A 3,476-nucleotide genomic window follows, 5' to 3' on the forward strand; every position below is an offset into this window, starting at 1 on the left:
CACACACACACACACACACACACACACACACACGCAGGGGTGGTGGTGGAGAGAGAGATAGGAAGTGGGAGACCCCTGGAGAGACTCTCCCAGGCCCCTCCAGAAGTTTCTGGTCTCTGACATCATCAGGCCCAGAGCATGCCGGATGTGGATAAACTAACCATCCCCCTTCTTCCCAAATTGTGGTTGACGGTTGCTCAGGCAACCGCCTGGCCAGATTGGGGAGATTAGCAAAGGAATGTTGCTGGGCCAGTTGGAGCTGAGGCTGGGGGAAGCACTGGGGTCCTGCTTTCCACCCATCTATCTTCTCTGAAAGCTCTCTACAGAGATGAAGTGCTCAAAGAGGGACCTTGTCTTCGCTCCCTGTCCCCAGCCTAATTTACAAGCGTGCCTCAGGGACTTGAGTTGGGCTGGGGAATGAGTGTGTGTGTGTGCACGCGCGCGCACATGTGCCCATACACATGCATGTGCATACTCTCTTGACTGAAGTGTGTGCTGTTTGTATTCAGGATGAGACTTCAGGGCTCCTTTCTTGCTAATCTGACACCAGGCTCCGGACCATATGGTAGCTTTGTCCCTAGCTCGCTCTTGACCTGTTGCACTCTGGGAAAAAACGCCCGTTTGAACTATCAGAATCCAGGCATTCTCTGCTGCAGCACCTCCTAAGGCTCCCCAGTTAGGAATGCGATGGAACTCCTTATCCTGGCATCCAGGACTTTTTAAGAACTGGCCTCAGTCTCTGGTTTCCCATCATGTTAGTCAACCCGAGCTCCTCTGGCTCAGTTCAGGTGTGCTGACACCCCTTTTCTTTGTGTGTCCTTTCTAAATGCAATAACTTTGACCCTTCTTAACTTTCATTTCCTCACCTTTGTTCAGGTGGGAAGCCCCCCAAAGCAAGATAGAACTTTTTCTCCCCAGCCCCCTTCCCCATGTTGGCGCTCAAACCTAGGGCCTCACCCGCGCTAGACAAAGCTCCTCTCTCACTGAACTCCACCCCTTGCCCTTAATCATTCTTGCGCCTCTTACAGAGCCCATCGTGGCTCATCCTACGCCGCGCCATTTGGGGAGACATGGCTGGTGTGAGAGACCAAATAGGGATCTTATTTTGTCTGTGTTTGCTCTCACTGTACAGCCAGGTGGTTTAGTTTGTGTCGTCCGCACATTGCTTCTGTGTGGCCCCTGAGTGTCACACACTTTTGGTCTGTAAGACAGCGCTATTTCCTAAATGCTGAGTTCCTCACTCAGGTTGGTCAGTGTAGTCCGGGCGGGCATGGTGGTAATGCGCCCCATTGCGGTGGTGCTGAAGCCATGGTAGGAGGAATTGGCTGTTCCTATCCCTGGGGGAGCTGGGGGAGGAGCTGAGGCGGTCTCTAAGAGATGGAGTTGACCTGGGCCTGGCCTAGAGACCCAGAGCTGGGGCTAACTAGAGATCTGAGAATGGTTTCTCTGGCTAAGAGGTCGCCCAGGGTGGAATCAGTCAGTCTGACTGTGGTTACACAGAGAGAACAGGTGTCAGCCAGGCTAGTGGCTATTTGACTGACATCTAGGGGAGTGTCGTATGGATAAGATGGAGTCACTCTGGCCAGGCACGATCAACAGGGAGCCACTCTGTCTAAGGTCAGCCTACGGAGGGTCAGTCACTTGGAGGAACCATGTAATTGTGGTCTGAGCAGAGACCCCAGTTTGGCTGTTAGTCTGAGGTCAGTAAGCTCTGGGTGGGATCGGAGCCCTGTCTGGTCATGTGCCTGCCTCAGGACTGATGGAGAGAAACCACAGGCTGACTGGCTACCTCAGGCTTGTCAGGGCACTGGAGGAGATGCCTGGGGCAGCCACTTTGCCTTTGTGTAGGAACCAAAAGGGCCTTGACTCCAGCCTGGGATCTAAGTCATACTTTTTCCTACAGTCTGTCCCAGTGATTGGCCAGGACCTCCAAGGGCAGGAAGTGAGTGCTCCCCTCCTCCTGGAAGACCACTCACTGACCACCTTTTCAAGAGGAAAACGGGGGCCCTCCCAACACAGATGACATTAAAGCTCACTTACCTCATGCCTTAGGGCTCAGTGCTGAGTGGAGCTTTTCAAACAAGCACGCAGAAAGTACCATGGGTCCCCTACACCAGTTCCCCTGCCCCAGTATGCTTGGTGCAGGCTCATGCAGATCTCATTGCTTCCCATTCTCTGGTGGGGTTCAAGGAGACGAGAGACCCCAACAGTGACAAGCCCAGGCGTGCCTAGCTCTGCTTGCGTGTTTTCATGTGCCGGGTTCTCTTACAGGGCTGGTGGAAACATGCAAATGGTAACACACAGTGAGTCCTCAGAGGGAAGCCGCTCCTTGCCTGCCCTGCCCATGCCACTTACCTAGATGCTTATTGTTTGGCCTGCCCTCTGCCCCCCCCGTTTCTTGAGACCTGGAAGAAACTCTTCCTGCCCCTTCTCATATTTCTGGGGAGTGTGGGCTTTGGATGGACATAATTTCAAATCCATTTACTTCTCTCATACGGGAATAAGTGGCACACCTGAGCTGGTGTTTCCTGAGTGCTCACACGCGTTGATGTAAATCTTCAGCAATCCCATGTGCGGATGGGGAAACTGAGGCTCAGAAAGTGGAAGCAATCTGCCCATCGTTGCCAGGGATGGCAAATGGCAAAGTCAAGATTCAATCCCAAGTCCGTCCCCGTCTCCAGCATCCACCCCTGAGCCGCTGCTCTGTACCATGGGCAAATGCCTTTGCTTCGCAAAGCCTTGGTCACCTCATCAGTCAAATGGGTTTGACAGGCAGGCAGGATGGGCCTGGCCTGACTTCCTGCCAGTTCTCTCAACACTGGTTTGCTGGAGCTGCAGCTGCTATGACTAGGGAGTGGGTACAAGACCCAGCTCAGATCCCTTCCTGAACCAGTGCAGCGTGGGGTTATTTGGTGCCAACTCCAGGTGCTGATGAACCAGCGAGATACAGTGGACCTCACCACCAACTGAGGAGTTTGCACGTATTTCAGGCCCCTCTTTCACTTCCCTGTCATTTAGATTATTTTGTTTTGTTTTATTTTTGAGACAGAGTTTCCCAATAGCTATAGAACCAGTCCTGGAATTCACTCTGTGGACCAGGCTGACCTTGAACTCACAGAGATCCGCCTGCCTCTACTCCCAGAATGCTGGAATTAAGGCGTGCACCACCACCACCTGGCATCACTCAGATTATTAATCTTGGTCTCCAGTCATCAGAATTAGCATCATCTAGTCACGAATGTGTTCAGAACACACAGAACCATACTATGTCACATCCCTGGGGACAGAGATCGAAGGTGACTGACTTTGGGCAGTGAATGAATACCCTTGATGTCCGTCACATTGTCACCTGAACAGATAGTGACATTCAACCTTTGGTGCTTAGCATCATGCTATGCTGGGCCTCCATTTCCCAGTCGTCTAAATGGGACAAGTCTAATGCCGGGCGGTGGTGGCGCACGCCTTTAATCCCAGCA

The 3,476-nt window shown here is 52.6% G+C and overlaps 1 protein-coding gene across 5 annotated transcripts in view; it reads left to right on the forward strand.

The window, feature by feature from the left end:
• Nucleotides 1-3,476, forward strand: part of Ptpru (protein tyrosine phosphatase, receptor type U) — a 74,606-nt gene that overhangs the window by 11,270 nt on the left and 59,860 nt on the right. The window lies entirely within an intron of this gene.

Source organism: Microtus ochrogaster, chromosome 10 (assembly GCF_000317375.1).
Source record: "Microtus ochrogaster isolate Prairie Vole_2 chromosome 10, MicOch1.0, whole genome shotgun sequence".
In the NCBI taxonomy this organism is placed as follows: Eukaryota; Metazoa; Chordata; class Mammalia; order Rodentia; family Cricetidae; genus Microtus; species Microtus ochrogaster.